We start from the raw sequence: 21,304 nt of genomic DNA on the forward strand, positions 1-21,304 counted from the left end.
GAAAATGTCTCCTTCCAAAGCAGAATTGGTTTCCAAAATTTCAGACCTTTTCTGTTCCTGCAGGTGTCCTTGTGTAATGTTTTCTAAAGCATTTTTAAAATTAAAAATAATAAAAACTCTAATGGTGCTTTCTTGGCTATGGAAATCAGAACAGTTATGAAAGAGCAATAAAGCAGCCTTTCTCTTTTAGCTGCCAACAACTCCAGAAACATGTTTGCTGGAACCCTGACCCCTTACATAGAAAACATTAAAACAACTGCAACTTGATACAATTAACTGGTATTAGATTCAAAGTTTGTGAGGCCAACTGGCTTTTATGATATATTTCTTGGTACTTACATACTAATGGAAACACTCCAAACTTTTGAAAAATATATTCCAGATAGGCTGACTGTTAACTCATTTTTAAAGCAACTGCTTTAGCAACTGCTCGTCCTGTCTGCAAAGAATGAAAACCAGACAGACAGAGCATTTCTACTGCTGTACACCCAAGAAACTTTTTCTATCTGCATTCAGCTCTCCCTCAGAATAGAACAATGGCAATATTTGAAGTGTTATGGATAAAGCTTTCATTGCACTTCTCAAAATACTAGTATCACAGTTGTAACATTTCCCAATCTTTCTCTTCATTCCCTAGCTCAATATTAACAGAGGTACATAAATCTCATTCTAAACAGAAAGCCTTCTAAACAGCCTAGAGCCTGTTCTACATGATACGCTCTTTCTGTATGACAGAAAAAGGGGACATGGGCCAGAGCAATAACTGTGGCAGAAGGATGATGGTTCGAGATTATGAAGCTCCTAAAACTGTAATTCCTATGCATTTCTTCCACCTGTGCTAGAAAGGGGACTGCTATTGATAGCCACAGAATTAAAGGAGACAGAAGGTTGACTTGGATCCTACTAGCCAAAGGACAAAAAGAATTGTATGATGGGTATTGCTGCTAGTTAACCAAAGAGATTCAGTAACAAATGAAATGGATTGGCTTCTGCTGGATATTCAGTGGATGGTTTACAATGATTTGGAAAACTCAACCCAGCTGCTAATTAAGAGGTGTTTCTACCATACTGGCACCAGTAAGCAGGCTGGCTAGCAATCTCAACAGCAAAAGCAAAACGAACTTTCCAAGGTGGAACTGACAAGTTTATTCTGCTTCTGCTCTTGAAATATCTCATGAAACAGTGTCCAGAGCTGTGACTCCAGCATTACCCAAGAGCATGCATCATGTAACACTGCTGAGCACTCCTGCAATTACGGATCCATGAACAATTAAGACAGTTTCTGTGAACAGATGTGTGCATTCATATTGCAATTGTTTCCTGTGCTTTCAGCTTTTTCAGGCTAAGTCCATATAGTTGAAAAATGTTGATTCATTTTCTGTATTGCTATAAACATCAAAAGTTTCACTTGATGTTGGTTTATTTTGAAATAAATTGAAAGGAAGCCAAGGAAATTAGTAAAGCAACAATCTGAACATAGCGTGGGAAACAATACCAAATACTTTGACAAATAAGAAAAAGTCACTTACCTCATTGATACACACAACACCAAAGAGAAAAATGAGAAAGACTACTTCTTGGGCATCATTATCTCAGGTACACTATAGCCACAGCATACGATTGCAAAGCTGCGAACAATGTCAGATCTACGCACCTATTTCCATAAGGAATTAATCTGTCCATCCATCTCATTTTCTCAGTTAGTAAACTCTCCACCATTGTAATGAAGTGTAAAAACTCCTCTCACTACAGGCAAATTTTCAGCATGGCATATCAGAATGAGAAATATCACTAGAAAATTTCACTAGGCTAGAAAGTGATTGCTGATGAATGCTTCAGAACCTTTTTAAATCTGTGCTGCTCTGGCCTCAGCAAGGTTTGTCTGATTTAGCTGTTAATTATCCCCCCCTTTTCCTTCAGCAAGGTCCCCAGGAATCTCACACAGCTCCATTTTCCATTTTCCTTAACTTTGTATGTATATTCTATTTTGTTATAGTAAGGCAGCCGAGACACTATGCAGTTACTGCTCCTATAGGAATGCAAAGATCTCTTCAGCCTTAGCTCATCACTCAAGCTCTACTTTGAGCACCCAGCAACTGACAGCTTGCAACAAGGGCTTTTATTTTTCAGTAATTATTATGCTGAATCACAGGGAACTGCTTTATATGCAACTTTCCTTTACGGTAATGGAAAAAGATTTCTTACAAGTTTGGACTGTGATCTCTGATACTAAATGACAGCCCAACAGACAATGGAGTTACTTTGGAATTAAAGGTGGTGTAATTGAGAAAAGATTGTGTATTTAGGAAATTTTTTTCCCCAGGTTTTCCAAAGTACCCCACAAATCATCACAAAGGGTTAATTTTACGCCAACTTCACTATGACTCAAAGAGGACATGATCTTTCCATGTGTGTTTTCTAGTAAGCATGTGTTTTGTAACAGAAATTCAATTACTCAGAAGAGGATATCTCTCCTGGTGTGGCTGTCTGTACTGCCATGTCATGCATTAAGTGGCAGGCTGTTTCCTTAGCTTTTCAAAAATTTTACAGGGATGATTAGGCAAATGTTTCTATAACAAACATTTATAGCATTTCCTACAGATGTTGTCGCACTGACATAACAGACAGAAAATCCAGGTCTGCCATGTTTCCAAATGACATAGGAAAACTTAGATAGTAAAAGCTCTAACTGGGGAACAGTGGGTTGGGATGGGAGTGGGGTTTTAAAAATTTTTAAATTTTTATCATCATCATCATTATCATCATACTTTTTCAGTCCTGAAAAATTCTCCCACTAGGTTGAGATGATGCCAAATTTTAAAAAATTGACTGAATTACACAGGAAAACTGATAACAATTCTTTATAGTCATCAAAGGAGTGTGACTATAGCATAAGGCAATGTAGCCGTGTTGCGAAAGGCTCACTCTGCAATTCTGCCATTGCTTAGAGCAAACCAACTGCAGTGTTACGTGCTATTTGTTAACACGAGTGGATTTGGAATTACTCTGACAACAGTTCCTTTTAAAGTGCAGTTCAACTTGCATACAACCTTGAAAAAATCCCGTTTCAAGCCTTATATCCATACTACTATAAAACCTGACTTGTAGACAATGACAAGGACAGTCCAAATGCACAATGCCAAGAAGTGCCATAGTAATGCGTTGCATTCTTCACCCAAAGATCTCAAAATGCTCAGAAACATTGAAGACATAAGCTTTTCCATCTCAATACAGGAGGTATTTTACCCTTTTCTACTGCTTTTGTTTCTCAAATATAGAGAATTACTCAACAGCAGCACATCTGCGGCAGATCGAGGTACAAAGGTCATATATTTTAAATTCCAGTTCTGGTCTGTGTATGCCTACCCAGCAGTCTCTTCTCCTTAGGTCAGGGATACAGTCTGAGAGACAGAATGTTGGAAAGACAATACCAAAATCTCATTCCCAGTCACTTAAAACTAGAAGTTCAGAAGTACTTTTGATTTATGAGAGAACGACTACATATGTGGCAGATACTTCCACCACAGAAACGCACAAAGGTGGTTGTCTTTATGCCCATTTAATTTACCGTGTAAATCACCACATAAGCCTTTGTGACCATCATCAAAACTCACAATCAACACGACCAGCGCAGGATCTTCACTTACGCTTTTGGCCACTGATGTGACTATTTATAGCACTCATAACAAAACATGTACCTTACCATGGCAACCACAGCATCCGTGTGCTACCACTGAGACAAAAAGCATTGCCTTATAGAAAAGCACTAACCAGTGTCAAATCATGCTTCCGGAACAATTTGTTTCCCAGTTTCCAAGCACATATTTCTCATCATTGATCATTACGGAACATTATTTATTGCTTTTCTCTGTTAGACATCTGTCTCTTATTTTTATTTTCTTCATAGAAGCAGAAAAGGATCAGAAAAGAAAGGATGGTGGTTTCCATTTGGCAAGCCAAGTATTCCAATCTTATATATAATTTTCAAATATGAATTAACAAGGTTATCCGTACTAGGAAGCCTAATAAATAACAGAGGTTTGTATTTTGAAACTTTTGTGCTATAGCCTCATCTCTGCTGAAGTCAGCTGAACTATGCCAATATAATCAGCTGCAGTGTTGGACATTCCTCTTCAGCTATTTTTCTATTTTCTTCTATTAGGCTGTTTTAACCTTAGGTTTTTTTAGAATTCTGCTTTTGTAATCTGAGATGTCTCTAAATATTTGACATTTAGGTTCATAGTATTGTATAGTTCTGGATGTCAGAATTTGGCAAACAAGATAGAACCTCGGTATTTTTTCCCCACCTAGAATAACACAGATAAAAAGTCATCCAATTCACTGTATTTCCTTACCTTCTTCAAGACTTCTGAATAACTGTTATTTAGGTAAGTACTTGAAATTCAGAAAACATTCACAAAACCCTACAGATAAAAAATTCTATTCAACCAGCCAGCCAGAAGACAGCGACAATCTCCTCATCAGGGATTTGCCTTGTGATCCGGGTGAGACAGAAGCTGTTCTGGGGCAGAATATATCCTTGCAGCAAAATCAACAGAAGCAGAAATGTCATTCCAGACTTTGCCCCACTTTCCACAGTCCTACCGTTGACTGCAACCAAAAGGGGAAGAATAAAGCGAAACAATCCTGCCACTAAGTGTCTTGGCAGATTCAGCATCCAAATACTTTGCAAATTCCCCTTTGATGATAAAACTGAGACAGAGAACGTGTCTGTCCACTGGTAACTCCCCCTTGTTTGTCCTGCTCCACTCGTACCTTTGTTTCCCTCTTGCTTCTTACCTCTGTGGTGGCTGGCTGTAATTCAAACAGCATGCTAAAACTTCGCTATACATTTAAATTGATTAACATAGTTTAGGCTATTGTAGGAGACCAGTAGCACGCTAACTCTGTCTTTTACAGCCCATAAGAAATTTAAAGATGAACAATCTTGGTTTCAATTGAAAGATTCTATGCTTCATGAATGGGTGCCTAATAAAACAACAAAAACCAGCTACACTGCTTTCAGCTAGTACCATTCAATCAGTACCACCTATTCACTCCTGATTTATATTTTCTATTATTCCACTGAGATCATAGGAATTTCATTAAAAAATCAGTTTGAGTCTGACTGCTTCTACAAGCACCAGAATGGATTAAGATACCACATCTCCCACATGTATTAGTGCCCAGATAACCGTTCGTGCTCATCTCTAAGTAATGGAGGACTCCAGCATTTAGGTACCACCAAACCAGAACATCCTAACTTATTTATGTCTATAAAATGAAAAATTACTAAACAGATTTAATATACTGGTTCCTGAGCCTTAAGCAGTAATTATATTATCTCTGTTCTAATTCAATGGCATTGTACAAAACCTATTCTGCAGGTGCAATGCACCAGTACTTCTTAGCTAAACATTTCACTCAAACTCTTCAAAAATCCCTTCCCATCCCGTGTACCTTAAAGGGATAGAGGCAATTATTATGTCTATGCTTCCTATTATCTTTCTGGATTACACGCACATTATGGCTGGGTACAGAGACGCTGTCAGTTACTTCAAAAATGTGGACTCTTATTGTTGTTTAATACATCATCCTGCTGGAATGTAAGATTCTCAAATCAACAACCACCTTGTCATATATGGAAAACTGTCTTCTAGATACTACTACAGGACTCTCAGTATTCAATAAATTCTGCAAGACTAACGAAAACTGAGGAGAAGTTAAGCTCTCCTTTACCGATTTTACTACCATAATGAAGCTCATTGATAAAAGAGTACTTTATTCTGAAATGACAGTGTCAGGGCCAAAGACTACAGCAAAGATGCATGGACATTCAGAGAAAAAACAGCTTCATGGAAAAGATGCTGTCATTTCTTGGCTTGCATGCTCTTCCCTCTGGCTCTGGGATTGTAATGAGAGGAGCTGGGGTTCTTCTGGTCCCAAGTTTTTATTGGTCAAAAAAGAGGATTGCTTCTGATACCATATGTTAACAAAGTGCAGAAGACCTCTGATGCAATACCAAGGGAATCTCTCTCAAGAGACATTTAAATTAAGACTTTATCCTTAAAGAAGCATCCAAGTAGCAGATAAACTGCTCAATGGCATCACATTCTCAGTAACCTATGGTTGCCAAGGGGAGGAAAGAGGCAAAAGTTTTCTTGAAATACTGTGGAAATCACTGAATGAAAAATTTTGCAGGAGGAAAAAAAAAAAAAGGCTTTGTAAAATCATTTCTGTATAGATTTGGTTTTTCATAGGCTTAATTTCCTGAATTAACTGCCGTCTGACTCCTACCTTAATCAAGATTTTCAGAGTAAGTTATTCGTTTTCCCTTCTTCCATGATAGATATATTAGTCGATTGTATCTTCTCTGACCTGATGGCTTGAACTGCTATCTAGAGGTGCCACTGTGTCTTACCCATATGGCCAGGAAAGATAGGTACCTGCAGACTCTGAAACTCCTTCTGCTTTCCTAACTAACTCATTTGAGATTTCCAATCATTGATTGCAGAACTACAGATGGAATCATCCCCCAATCAGCCCCCACACTGGGCCAGTGTAAATCCATTTATAGGCTAACAGACTACTTTTGAAACTAGGTGATTGCTGGTCAAATGAGGTATTTTCTTATTTAGGCATTTTCATACTCCTAGCCATGATTCATCATGCAAGCCAAACCATGTCATCTGTTCCTTATGTCCCTGCTGGGACCTATACTTAGGGAGGGACTGGCTACAGAATACATTTCTATTATGGAAGAAAAATAACTGTATTTCATTAAACTACTAAGAAAACCTTAAACCAAAATCTTGTAAAAAACCTGAACAATGTTACCTGCTGGCCTTTTAAAAGACTGAAGAATCAAATGGCATCCAAGCAACTGGAATTCTAAACATATTAGAACTGGTCACCTTGATAGCCTAGGGGGTAAATTCTATATATCTGTAATAAAATAAGGACATTCCTCCACAGAAGTTTGGTTTGAAAGAGTAAAAATCAACATCTGAAAGAAGCCAGGAAAACATTAAACATAACTTTCTGGGTTCACCTTCATCACAACACATGTACACAAGAAAACAAAGAGAACTGCTTCTTTCTTATTACCTTCACTTTTCTTCTCCACTCCCGAGCCCCATAGTGATGGGGAAAATACTTATGAAAATGCAGAAAGACTTCAAATTCAAGGTCATCTTCAAGACAATTTCCTGCTAGAATACCTCTTTCTTCTTCAGTTGCAAATCTATACAATTACCACTAAAAATTATAGGGTACAAAGAAATCCTATCCTAGATGTGACTGATTTCTCTAAATAGTATTTTAAAATAGCAGACAGACCAACCAAACTGCAATGCCATGAAGTACACACATACAGCTAGTTACTGACTTACTTTAAGTTTTAACACAGATTATTGCATCTCACACAGAGTATTTCTATTAATGAACTGGTACTAGCTTTGCTGGAATTGAAAAAATATCCAGTATCTGGTATGGATTAGCTCGGGTAACTTCCAGTACTGTGCCATAATTCCTTGCCTTTCTGTTTGCTTAACAGAACAACCTTTGTGCCGAGAACAGAAAATGGAGCCAATTTCAACTCTATTGAAGAAAAAAGAACAAAAGATAAAGATAGAAGAAAAAAAAATTAAAAGGTCTAGCAATAGAAGTGGAAAATGGTAAAAAAACCAAACCAAAACACCAAAAAGCACCCTTATAGGTATTTGCTTCAGTTTTACCATTTTTATCCATCAAAAAATTATTAATCTTTCCCTGCCTCAGTTTTTTCATCTGAAGTTGAAAAAGCATTTCTGAGTTAAAGGACATGGATGTTGCATGAATTTAAGATCAGTAGGTCAGATCCTCAGCAGATGTAAACTGCTGTAGTTCCACTGAATATCATATACTAGTAACTTATTACATGTGAATAAGAGCCAAATCCTCCCTCCAAATTTAAAAGATTTCATACTATGCCATTAACTTCAGTAAAATTCTATCAGTTTAATCAATTGAGGAAGCATGTGCATTCTGAAACCGTAGTTCCTTATGCCTACCTTCAATTTTTGCTCAATACAGAATATACAGATAATTTTTAAAAAATTTATCACAATAAGTATCTGCTCAAGGTGTGCACACTGAAATTACCAATTCTCTTTAAAATCTTTGGGAAGTCATCTGTGAGGAGTGTTTGTGGGATAGAATGGGAACAGAGTTATATTCAAGTACACTGAAGAGCATTCTTCACATTAAGAGTACAATTTATGTTGGTAAAACCAGTAAAAGTTAGAAACAGTAAAACAGTCAAACACTGTTCGTAATACTGTAGCATTTAGAGACTCAAATTAAGAACAAAGATCCCATTTTAAGTAGCATAATCATATACAGAAATACAGAATTCCAAGTGGGGAACTAAGTAGACAAGATGAACAAAAAGCAAAAATAATGAGATGAAAGGTCATTTAAGTTGTCTCTAAAAATACGCTAGCTCCTTGAGGACTGCATATTTAAGATTTCACCTATGTCTATACAAATGTAATTACTGACATGAGAAACGGATTACTTAGAAAGCAGATGTTTTACATTATCTATTTAAAAAGTATATCTGGGAGGAATTTAACAGATTTCATTGACATCAGGATTTGGCCCAGTACATTTTAATAAACTATAAACCTGCAGTACAGTTCACACAGCAATCGTTGTCTGCAGAATATGTACCAAATACACTAGACAATGTAACAAACTTTCTTTTAAAGGTATAAAAATGCAGCTAATATGACCTATGATTTCTGGATCACCACAGCCCGTGAGTGTTTTACAAGATTAGAAGAAATGATTCTCTCACTAGTTGTGGTCTGTTACTTTGCCACCACTGGGGTGTGTACATGAAAGGTGGCTTTGGCTTCAATTGCACACTCTGTAATCCTATAAAAGCACCATAAAATAGGAAGATCATTAATTTTTTAAAGATCACTGATTATTTGTTGTATAACCTCCCTGGCCCCAGCTTTGCATTTAATTATGAAAAACTAAACAAAGGAGGAGGAATAAAAACAATACTTAGTTGTACATACAAAGTTGTATATTGATGCTAAGAGACACATTGACTGTTTGCATTACAATGCTCCAAAGGACATTTTAAAATGTGATGTAGCTGTGTCTCCTACGTATCTTCACTAGCAATATTCAGTTTGAGGTCATTCTCCTGTTTCATACTGAGTCTTAAAGTGTACTGTGTGATGATGATCCATTTTGCACATCTACCACGCTAAGGAGAGACTTGCTACTTGTAAGTGTTGTCAGTCTCAAGAAAGATGGTAGTCAGCAGGAGATTCAAATTTAAATTTAAAAATTTGTCTGGATATAGGACTAACAGTTCGCAATTGCTTCCCACCAGGGACTCTCTTGGGACATTACTCTAAGCAAAGTGCCTAAGCTTTACATGAAAACAAAATCCAAATCCTGTCGCTAAAATTGTCTCCGTGTTAGTAATTTTCAAAAAAGGGGTTTTACAGAGTGCCATATAGTAAATTAGTACATGAAAGGCCAAGCCACTAAATATTCTCGTCTTGCAGAACTTATTTTTATTCCCCCTACACCCTCAAACTAAGTGTTCAAACTTAACACGTAGCAGCATGCAGTTTCCACAAGGAGGAAACCCACATGGAAATACTACAAAATATCAAAACATCGCATTTATTGTTACATTTTGAGATCTTGGCCCTTATATACAGTCTCCCTAATCCTAACATACGATCCAACAAATGTCACTGAGGAAGTAAGTATCAGGAATTTCTGTTTTCTTTGTTTTACTGAGTCAGTGTCTGCATGGTAGCAGGGAAAGGCATAGTGATCTAGCCAGGTTAAATAACATATTTGAAAATTAGACTTCTAAACGGATAGCCTGAGAAAAAGAGAATCTTGCTTTTCTGAGAGATGTAGTTTGTGTAGTTCTCATTGTCCCAAGAGACACGATGTTAGAGCATCTCGTTGTTCAAAATTAGCTAACCTAGAAAAGACCTACTGTTAAAACTTGATTAAGTGAACTGAAAGCACAAGACTGATTATTCATAGTGAAAGCTGCCATTACATCAATAGGAAATGTAGCTCATTATTCTGGAGTCTAAAAAGAATTCACAAATGGCTGGTTAACAAGGTCCACTGGTACACAAAGACTTCATACTCCAGGCTTTCTGCTCATTAAAAAGCATATTTCAGAGGGCAAATGAAGAGATAAAATCTGGAAAGTCCAGAGAAGGATGAAGCCTTTTTGATTACAGGATTTGATGTATCTTTTGGTCAATACACAGCAGTTGATAATGTATTTGATAAAGGGCACAATACATCTTAGTTCTGGCTAATAATAAAGAAGTTGGCAGCTGTATATTTACTTGGGGAAAAAGCAGCAAGACACCTGTGATACTAAGGAGCTCATACCATTTACAATACTTGCAGATAAATCACTTTTTTCATAGTGAGGGGCTTTTTCTTGTAGCTAAAAAAAGGTATGCAATAATGCTCAGAATCAATGAAGATCTCATGGAAATGAGATGTAAAATAACAGAACTATCATTCAGTTGCATTGCAGAGGACTACCACGGTCAAGATTTTTGGGTTCTGCTCCCAAGGTCCCTGGTATTTAACCAAGTTTCTGTTTCTCCATCTGTAGAACTACAAAACCATCCTTACAGGGAGGTTAAAGGGTTAACAGCTTCAGAGAGATAAGTTATCTTGAGGTTATCAAGAACTTATTGGTTATCATCTCAGCTGATTCACAGTAATCACCCACGTATGCACTAAGCAGGTGGTAAAACACTAGGTAATTCAACTGATCTCATTTATCCTTCATTCAGTTCATTAGAGTAAGGCCTGAAAGAGCCACTGTGATAACTGAGTCATGCAAATGCAGCTGCATCAAACCTGGGACTTCAGAGTGAACTAGTGGATGCTGGGGTGAAATTTTGGCCATAACTGCAAGGAATAGAAGGTCTGAGATTCTTGAATGAAGACTGAGGAGAAGTGCCAAATACTGCTGTTATTTGTAACTGCTAATACTATTCAAACAAAGTGACTGCACTGTAAGAAAATACGAAGGAAATTATAAAGTTCATCTCCAAAGAAGGAGCAAAGAAGATGATGGATCAGATGTATTCTGAAGGCAAAAAAGTCAAGATATTACAAGTTATGGAATGCCACAGGCATGCCTTACAATGCCACATCCACATTTCCAAAGCTGATTTCTACCCTAACAGGCTCTTAAGGGAGAACTTCCAGTTAGATTTAGGGTGCTTTATCTGCTTTTACTTTGATTTTTTCTATTTGCTTCAACAACAGACATCTAAGATAAGGCCTAGTTATGGATTTTAATTCAGTGATGTGAATTAACTCTAGCCCTCCCCTTTACAGATATCGCCAACCTCTGATCCACACACAAAGGCACTGGACTTAAGTTAGGAGGCTTTTAGAGGATTCCTACCTTATTCTTCAAGTGAAAATTTCTTCATACAGTGAATACATGGACATTAATGTATATAAGCAGAGAAGTACATCAGCATAATTTTCCTAATGAAAATGTTATCTGTTGCTTGCAATCATTAGATAAATTTGCACAAAAATCAGTAAGATTTAACGTTGATAAATAATTATTTTGAAAACTGGTTGTTTGAAGCTGGTAGATTTTCCGTCAGTTTGAGGAGAGTTACTTGGCTGTCCTAATGCAATAGACGTACTTTGTGAATGAGAATTGCATGAAACAATCTCAACATGTTATTAGAGATGTGATTACAGTTGTCACAAAAATTAATTTACTATATTATTTGATCAAAATTCTTCAAAACAAATGGACCCCCAAACATGTATTGAAAAACAGAACTGATAAAAATTTTTAATCTGTATCTCCAATCTCTACAGAGAATTATCTCTTTTTTCCTTCTAAAATATTAATAGTAAGAAGATGACCACGACACGGATCTCTAAGTCAATTATTTTCTTGGCTATCAGAAGACTATAATTTTCAAAACTGAAGCCCCATTCCTGCATGAAAAACCTTACAAGGGTGACTGGGATGCAAAGAATGAATCCAACTTCCACTGCATTCAATGGGAAAAATTCCATTGACTTCAGTGTGCCTTGGATAAGAGCCCTGGCTGTGGGGTTTGATCCTTTTTACTTGCTGGTGACTTTGAAAGAATCTTTGTTCTTGGTTTTGGTTTTCTCTGGAAAAATTCAAGAGTTTGAAGGCAGGTGGGAGAGTCTGGCCCAAGAATGGGGGCATGGTCACTTCATGGACCATAAGCACATACTGGCCTGAAAAAGATAAGGGAAAGTTGGGAATTAAACATTTCAAATGGGGAAAGAATAAAGCAAAACATTACATTTCTGTAAGGTCTTTTCCAACCTATATGATTCTGTGATTCTGTGAAAACCTCCCCCAAATAAAATAGTTTCAGTACACAAACAGGGAGAAGTGACAGGAAAAAAATTTACAATCATAACACGTATTAAAACAAAGTATGAAAAAAATTATACAATTCCAACGCCAAATGCCATTATATCTGCTAAACCATGAATAGAAGACAACTGTAATCATTGAGTAGACAGCATTGAGTTGAAATCATTGAGTTGACAATTTGTGCTACCAATTAGGACTATCGTTTATTAGCATATACAATAACCCCCCAAGACAAACATACAGTTAAAAAACAAAGACACCTCAATGGTAATTTAAACAGTGATTCATGATAATAGAGGTTTTTAGTAATAGCTGGTGTATCTGTAGGATACTTTCTATCAAAAGCTCCCAGGTAAAAAAATAAACAATAGGCCAAGTCCCATAAGCATGTATATATGTACTCTCCTTTATGCATATGAACAGTGTTAATAGCTCCTATGGGGCTATTCATATATGTAAAATTGGATGAGTACCTTGTGTGTCTGTGTGTATATACACACACACACATTATATATATAAACTCCCATGGCTGTGGAAGACTAACACAAACAGGCCACCAATCCACTACAAGATTGGTAATAATAAGAAAAGTAGTGAATAAAGAAAGTTCAACTGAGGACTCTCATGAAAATGGCCCTAGAATCTGTAGCGTCCATGCATACCAGATGCATGAGTTCAAAATCTTCTATAAAATCATGACAGCCTTCAAAACACTGACAAACAGATGAGAAGACAATCATTGTTCTGCCTTAGCAGATGGAAGGCTAAACTCAAATAATGGAAATGCATGACGGTTGTGTAGTTTAAGGAGCCATAGCTGGAAAGTCTGAAAATCAAAGTAGATATTACACAATGGAAATAATTTTAAAGGAATACTGCTTTGCCCCACAGAATGAGAGTGAAAAACAAGAAATAGTGCAACATCTCTGAAAGAAATATTTTTAAGATACTATATAGTTGCATTGACACTAGAAAAAAAATCCTAACTTATAGATCGATCAATCTCTGACCCTGAGGTCTCTTCACATGCAAATCTTTAATGAGACTTCAGGCTGCAGCTTTTGGTGCTAGTTCTGAATCATGAACAGGAAAGGCATTTCTTATAGGAACCTATGAATCTGTAGGATGCCAAGTAAAACAATCTAACATCTCCTAAAACTCAACATCTCCTGCCTGTATTACATGTTTCTTTGCTTTACTCTGTGCATGTAAAAAGGATCAAAATATAGGATATTTACTATGCACCTTACGAAAAATATCTGCTAGCTGCTCTGTTTCTGGTGTATTACATTATCGAGATGATAGTCTTTTTAAATATCTGTACACCACGTACAGTATAGATCTTGAACTACCATATATTCTGTATATTCCGGAGAGATAAACAGAAGTGCAGACTGTTTTTTTCTCCAGTATTTCTTCAAGATAACATAATAATTTAACTTTTCAACCTGAACTGTTTCTAGTTACAGGGTTGTTGGTTTCATTTGTTTGCTTGTGCGTTTGTTAGTTTGTTTGTGGTTTTTTAAGAGTGTAAAAGTTCCTATAACTGGTAAGCAGACAGACAAAAAGAAATTAGGATCCCTCAGATTAGACAGAAACATTTTAAACCCTTAAAGAAGTAAAACTGAATGGAATTAATGAATGAATTACTATAGCTCTTTGAGTAATCAATTCCAATCACAATTAATAATATAACTTTCCCTTCAAAGAATTACTTTCACCTTATAAAGTCAAAGCTTGTAACCTCCTTAATCTTTAATAGAGCCTGCAACAATTACTGTAAGGCATAGAGGATCTAAAAATTGGGAGCCCTGCGCGATTATCTCTTTTTCCAACAGACTCTTTTGACGATCATAAATAACAGTAAAATTACCATAAAAATTAATAGTACTACAGTTAAAGAAAATCATTATGTAAAGGTTTATGAATTTTGCAGCCATTAATAGACTTAAGTTAATGAGCCATAGGCTTTCCAGAATATGATATCAGATATTTTTCCACCAATGAAACTTTCAGAGTTCCAAATCCTTCAGAGGTCACCAACTTCAAAAATAGAATAGAAAGTTACTGTTTAATACTAATGTGAGTAAAAATGAAACAGAAGTATTATAGCAAGTATCATGCATGGCAATTTGAACAGTCTAATAAAACAAGATAAGGAAGTCTACCTCATCAACAACTTGGAATGAAGAAAGACAAAAGTAGAATATTCAAGATGAATAAGCTGCATTTTGAACACTCTCTGCATGTTTTAAATTCACCTGTACACAGATTCATAGCTTTAAGCTAGAAGGGAAAGTTAGGATCAGCGCTTATAGACACCAAGCAATGGAGAAATTTATCATGCCCCTTGGAAATATGTTCCAAAAAAGGTTATTGTAAAGACTGCGCATTTTGACAACAGCAAATAAAGCTGATTTTCCACTCCATTACTTTTATACTGTATGCATGGGATGCTTCAAACTCACAGTAACAAAAATATCAAGGAAGCATGACTCCCACAATAACAATGGCCTTTGTTTTTGTCAGTCATGTTTTTAAAGAAACAGCAAATATCTGAGTTTTTAACATGACTGATAAAACTCGCTACTGTACAAAAAACAAGTATAAGTCATCCATTTTAAGGAAATAAAAATTGTGGGTTTTTTAAAAATCTTTTCCCTCCAGTCAGGAGATAATACTATTTCCCCTTGGACAGTAACTTCCAATTTTGTGACTTAAACAAGTAGCTACAACCTCACTAGCATAATTCAGTGACATTATTTAACATGAACTGACTATCTGGACCCAGTGGATAGCACATTGCACTGCTGCTGCTATTCCTCTGTAGCCTTAGAACAAGCATAGATTCACACTTTCTCATGCTATTGCCACGTATTTATTTTCAAAGTAAACTTCAATGAAAGCTTCCTTCCATATGTGACTTTGCTTTTTGGTGTCGTAAGAGCAGGAGGCTGAAGGCTCCCACAATCTTGTTTATAATCACGTACAAGATAAATAGAATGCTTTTAGAGAATATCAGAAACAACAGAATCTTAATTAAAAGTAGCACCCAAAATTGTCAGATACATGACATATTAGACACTTAATCAAGACACTAAAGATAAATGTTTTGAAAGAAAAAGTTCTAACAAAAATTGACTGGCTTTCTTTACTAATCCTAGAAGTAATTTAAGAATTGACATAATCTTCATGATCGATACGTTCAGTCCTGAAATTGTAGTATAAACCAGCTTCTACAGCTTTTCAGTTGATGAATATGATAATACAGAAAGGGAAAAAAAAAAAAATCTTTACCTTGTAATGTCTTAGAATTCTTTATGAGGTGCTGATTCTTTTGTAGCTTGTATTCTTTGGATGTCATGTGAGATCTAAAGATTAGAATAAATATATTGTTACCACCAATAATGATGCTTACTTACATGTTGATGAGAGCTCGTTGTTATTAGCTCATAATACAGTTCAAGACTCTTCCTCCTGTAAAATGTTTTTTACTGTTCACTTTAATGTGAAATACTCGGTCGCTTTCAAAACAATATAGTAACAAGCTTCAGATCCTTTAGGCTGGATTTTCAAAAGCATTCAGTATCCTGAAGCCATGTTGCCTTCTTTGTCAAAATAAGCCAAATATAACCAATTGATGTAGCAATTTTAAAAGGTGTAAACACATTTGTGAGATAAAAAAATTATACTTCAAAAATTATAAATAAGGAAGTGTCTAACAAGTACTACCCAAGTCATAGTCACAACCATGTTACGTTGTAGAATACAAAGCCACTTATATTAAAACAGTGTACATATTATGCACATTTTATAGTGTACATGTTGATACTTTAGCATATGGAAGTCCTTGTACATAAGAAAGCTTAAAACATATTGAAAAAAGCTAGTATTTAAATAGTTATCCTTGTATTTTGTAAAAATAAACACTTCTCACTACTGATGAGCAATGAAAATGAAAAATATTATCTCTTCTTCTACCATTTATTCACTTCTTTCCTTCTCGAAAGTTATTAGGACATACATAACTTAAAGCACACACCAGCATGATTATGAGGAAGGTATTCAATTGTGTGCTTATGTTCCATCAAAAACGGACTGATATAGTGACACTACATCGTACTTCGCAGGAAGCTGGATTTAAAGGAGATTATATGCTTAACTTTTTATTTTACCAGCATTTCAATATCATCATTGAAAAACTCTTGGCAATTAAAAGATTTTGATCCTAGAGCAGAAAGCCTCAAGACTGTTCAATAACACATGATATGACATAGTGTAGGAATAGTATTTAAAAAAAAATATAAATCAATTTGAGATCCACTATGGAATGCAGGTGATGAGTAAGAATCATATACAAGTAAGCATAAAATGGTTTATAGGACCTAGTTACCTTGTTACACTTAAATTACAATTACAAAAAATCAGATACCTCATCTTAAACATACTTACACATTCAAATTTTACATGTACATTTTTTAACAGTAAAACACTAAAGACAAAAGACAGAAATGGCTTCGCTTTAATGGGAGAAGGAAGAAAAAAAAACCCCACCACCTAAAAAACAGAGAGATATGTCCCAAGAGTAAAGTTAAAGATTCAGAAGTCAGGGCTAGGAGGGAAACGGAAGATAAATAATTTAGCACTAAGCATAACTAAAGCCTGTCAGTCTGCCAACTTTAAGAGAAATAAAAAGGTTTACAAGGATCCTGAGAGTTTTTACAGAACCTCTAGGGTTTTGAAAAAATAAATCCAGAACAAGAAAAGAGTTCTGAAGTATTCTGCATAAATAGATTTTAAAGACACTGATTAGACTATGAGAATAATGGTATGGAAAGATTCCTTTAGTTCAAAATTAGACTGTTCTCTGGCGTTGTTTGCCCTCCTGTATCATCACCAACTGGATCAGCAGTAGGGCTGTCTTTGTTCACAGATGCATCACCTTGTCCAAAGCCAGGGAAGATGTGCTTATGGGAGACCAAAACATATCGGTATCACTTTTAATAATATGGATAAGCCCATGTTAGGCATTAAATGTACAGGCACTGCACAACATATACACAGTTATTCTTTTAAGATGAACCACATGTTCATGCTTAAACCCTAATTCTGACTGCCTTTGAGTTGAGTAATCTCTGTGTTTTGGAGTGTCAATATTCATAGCTTAATGTAAGACAACTAAGCAAATAAAAATCTTAGTAAGCCTTGGCCACTCACTCTTTTTATGGGTGGGGGCTAGTGCAGGGGGGAAGAAGGGAAGCTTCACATTATTTTCTTCTACCTTAAATTCACTTTTTTGCTCTTACTGTTTTTTTGCAATAAGAATATACAGCGAGGTCCTTTGAACTGCATAAAAACAGGAGTTAAACTGCAAAACCTGCACCTGTGTAAAAAATTTTAATTCCATATCATCATCACTTTTTACTTCAAACTAAGATATAACCTTGTACTTCATTGCTCAGACAATGTTAACTGTAGGAGAATCACAGAAAGGAACCAAGTTCATTTAAGACATAAAGCAATTTTGAATTCCATTGATTACAGTGATCAGTCTATCACTTTAATGTCATCTCAGCTGGCATTTATTAAAAAGACATACATGTGACAACCCATTGATCCTTAACACTGTAGCTGAGATAAAAAGTCTATTTGCAAAGGAAAATTACTTCTTTAATTAGAAATGGAGTATCATTTTCTCTTTTCTTTGTTAGAGCTTCAGCAGCCATGGATCAAATATATCATGGGAGGGGTTGTAGAATCTGCCATCTAGTTTGATTTAAAAGTCTTCATAGTTAATCAAAGTTGTACAAATGAGCACTTGAGATGGGAAAGAAAACAGGTACATTCCACCTGTATGAAGGCACTCCAACTCCATATTGCTTACAAAAGGGCTCAAAAGGGAGCGCTTTACTTCCTGGTGGACTCTGCCATAAGACTGAAGTTCAGGGGAGAGGTTCACTACTGCTTCAAGTCCCTCTCTACACATGGAGTAAAGCAGCAAACAAAAATTGTTCCCCAGACTTTCTGTAAGATTTTCAATGAGGTAACTATGGCTAGGCATATACCTCTCCTAAGGACAAACTATTTAATACAAGAATTTGCTGAAAAAGAATCCAGCAAATACTTGCCAAAGAATATACTGTAGAAATTACTGAATCTTGCCAGTCATTTAATGTATGGAAAAAATGGAAATGGAAAAAATGGAAATGGAAAAAATGGAAATGGAAAAAATGGAAAAAATAAATCTCAGTCTACCAGAAGACATTCCACAAGCAGATAAAATGATAAATGTGTCCGATACACTGTGAACGACATGCTGTCCTATAAATTCCAGGAGGATTCCTTGTTGGTGAACAGAATTTTGAAGCCAAGTAATTTAATCTGTGGACCTATTAAATGCTATTTTTAACATTCTGTTTTCTCTTTGTACAAATCCAAAATTACATATTTGGAAAACCTTACCTCTCATACAGTGTCTCTTTTAGTTCCAGGGATAGCCCGCCTGATTCTCCATGAGAGGTAAATCCCTCTATCAACTGAATTGCCTTCTTTTTATAAACTGTGTTAATGATTTCGTATCAATCTCTCTCAGAAAACCAGGGCCATCTCCACGCTCCGCAGACGTGCATTCCACCACTCTTCCCACTGTTCTGTCAGTATCATGACCTTTGGGAAACAAAGACAATGGTAAGTTTGCATGACTCATTACAAACTGCTATTCCGGTCTCAACTTTGGCTGCTATCTTAGTGCTACACTACTAGTTCTATTTTATACTCTACTTGAAAAGCATGTAATTCAACAGATATGGGCTTGATTTCTCCAAGTTTTCAGGATGAAAACCACAAACTAATACTAAGGTGGACTACACAAGTAAAGCTACACACTCTTGTGGAAGCAGACATTTTATATCAAGTGGAATTATTTCTGGATAATTAACTCATATTCCATTTTCCCCATCAATTAAAATCAGAAAAATTCAATGCACTGCTGATTTCTTAGCTGAATACAGAGTCTATGTGGTAAAAAATATCCAAACTGAATGATTATTCACAACAAAGGTCTTCAGGCCCTTGATTTAGATTCTTTTGTGCAGCATGTAACCTTTAGGATTACTTAAATTGCTGCCTACAAATAGACTACCAGTAACTCATCATCTAGTCATAAAAATAACTTAAGTGGACTGCTATTAGATATTTAATTGCCTTCACAATGTTTGTACAGTATTTGTCTATAAAGCTTTAGATAATATTGCCTTAATTCATCTAAGCAAACTATCAATTGCCTTACAACAGTAGACAAAAATCTGCATTCCTGTTTTAACCTTCCCCAGGGTACAAATTAAAATTTTCAGGTGGCAGATCTTTATTTTGCTGTAAACTCTTTATGGCAACGCAAGTTGTCACAGATGATGGCTACTGAAACACTTAAGTGTATATTTCCAGCCATTATGCAGGGAACAGGAGCTGTGCAAAAATTCCCTGTACAAGCTCTGAAAATTTAGCTCTCAAACATCTCAAAATGCAGAATTGATTATCTGTGATCATTCTTCATAGCAAATAATTTTCATCTTTAACTAGACTCAACTGGTGAAATACTCAGCTGTTCCCAATCAGTAAAAGTGATTTCAATTTGACTATGGCTATTTTAGACAAGATACAAATTTGGCCCAAATTTTGTAGTTCTGTTTGAACTACAAATAGCTCTGTATGAACACTTACAAGTGTAAATTAATAATTTATCTGTTGCAGGGTAAGGAAAGGAACCAGCACATGTAGAATTTGGGGTTTAATGTCTAAAACTGGGCAGGAAGATCTGAATTCGGATACTAGAATCACGATTATTGAGCTGAAACAGAGAATCTGGGCTCCCAAGGTTAGGCTGAGACTAAGGAGAATTCCTAGTCTTAGTATGTATTACTGTTTAAGTGGTATTTTGAACACAGAGCTATGTATTTACAAATATAAATAAAGAGCCTAAATTAGCAAATTCTATGTAAAGATATCACTTTATCTCTAGAACTTGATGAAATGATTCCAAATACTTTAGAAGTATGAAAAAGTTTCTATTCAGGATAATGGAATGATTTGAGTGATTTTTACATTATTAGTTACAAAAGGTAAATTATGTATAGGAGACTAGGCTCATACAAGAGAACAACGGAAACCAAGAGTCTCAGTATCCAGAATTACTGCTCTAGATACAGGATACAGTTGCTGTACAGAAAGAATGACTTATATGAAAAAATTAATGGATGGAGTTCATAACTGCTCCAATTCCAGAATCTAGTGTAGGATGATGCTAATATCATCTAATAATATCAGGATCAAAGATGAGTGGAATAAAACTTCCAATTTTAGATACTCTTTATCTGCAGGTGTGAATGTATAAAGAATTTTTGCCACTGGTTCCCTATTATAAATCCAATGATTTTGTACTCTATGACAGCAGTTTCTACAATTTTCTTTTGGCACAACTTGCTTGGAATATATGACAAAACAGCAGGGTGCCAAAACGTTTTTCTAAATGATCTACTTTGCAAGACAGCTTCCAAGTGTGACCCTGATGAATCTTATCATTACTCTTGGAATAGAATAAACATGAAAAAAAGAACGCACATATCATTTACTTAATCGAGCATTTCTTTGTTTCTTTTATGTACTACTTCACAGCCACACCAAAGTATTCATTCCAACATATAAAGCATTTTAAATGCAGGTTAAATAAAAACACATTATTGGGTAGGATAGAATTGCACTATGCCTATTTTTGAATCCTGCTGTCTCAGACAAGTGTAACGAATCATTTGATGTCATCTCAATTACGATGTTAGCTCTAATCAACTGAATTACTCTTCCTAT

The 21,304-nt window shown here is 35.7% G+C and overlaps 1 protein-coding gene across 7 annotated transcripts in view; it reads right to left on the bottom strand.

Moving 5' to 3' along the window:
- Window positions 1–18,803: 18,803 nt before the first annotated feature.
- The window catches only part of MORN1 (MORN repeat containing 1), a 46,806-nt gene continuing 44,305 nt past the window's right edge, over window positions 18,804–21,304 (bottom strand). For all 7 annotated transcript variants that reach the window (XR_012778299.1, XM_075520286.1, XM_075520284.1 and 4 more), the window contains one exon: window positions 18,804–19,111. The gene's annotated coding sequence lies outside the window, so the exon portion shown is untranslated. The remainder of the gene's footprint in view (window positions 19,112–21,304) is intronic.

Source organism: Mycteria americana, chromosome 18, assembly GCF_035582795.1.
Source record: "Mycteria americana isolate JAX WOST 10 ecotype Jacksonville Zoo and Gardens chromosome 18, USCA_MyAme_1.0, whole genome shotgun sequence".
NCBI lineage: Eukaryota > Metazoa > Chordata > Aves > Ciconiiformes > Ciconiidae > Mycteria > Mycteria americana.